Source organism: Elaeis guineensis, chromosome 7 (genome assembly GCF_000442705.2).
Source record: "Elaeis guineensis isolate ETL-2024a chromosome 7, EG11, whole genome shotgun sequence".
Taxonomy (NCBI): domain Eukaryota; kingdom Viridiplantae; phylum Streptophyta; class Magnoliopsida; order Arecales; family Arecaceae; genus Elaeis; species Elaeis guineensis.
In genome coordinates, this window is record NC_025999.2 from 91,113,625 (window position 1) to 91,114,386 (window position 762).

The window sequence follows — 762 nt, forward strand, 5'->3', positions numbered from 1 at the left end:
ATGCGACCGAGTTGGTCCAGAAGTACGAACCATGCCAGAAGTACGCCAACGTACAACACCGACCGGCCAGCCAAATCACCCCTATTGTCGCTCCATGGCCCTTCTTTCAATGGGGGGTCGATATTCTCGGTCCTTTCCCTCCAGCATCGGGTCAAAGGAAGTTCATAGTCATCGCTATCGACTACTTCACCAAGTGGGTGGAGGCCGAGCCCCTGGCGCAGATTACCGAACGGAAGATGGAGGACTTCGTCCAAAAATTCATCATCTTCAGGTTCGAATTGCCGCATACCATTATCACCGACAATGGGCGACAATTCGACAACCAAGACTTCAGAGACTTCTGCGCGAGGTTTCACATGATGTACCGACTGACTTCGATCGGGCACCTGCAGTCCAATAGCGAAGTCGAGGTGACCAACCAAACCATACTACACGGGCTCAAAACCCGACTAAATGAAGTCAAAGGCCTCTGGGTCGACGAACTGGGCTCCGTTCTGTGGGCTTACCGAATGACCCCCCGCATCTCGATCGAAGAGTCGCCTTTCAGTTTGGCCTATGGGACGGAGGCGATGATACCACTCGAGATTGGGCTGCCATCTACCAGGGTCGAGCGGTATCAAGAGCTGAACAACTCTGATTGCCGGAGAGCCGACCTAGACCTCCTCCCCGAACTACGAAACGAGGCTCAACTTCGCATGGCTTCATACCGACAGAGGGTAGCCCGATATTACAACGTCAAGGTCAGACCAAAGCTTTTCAGGC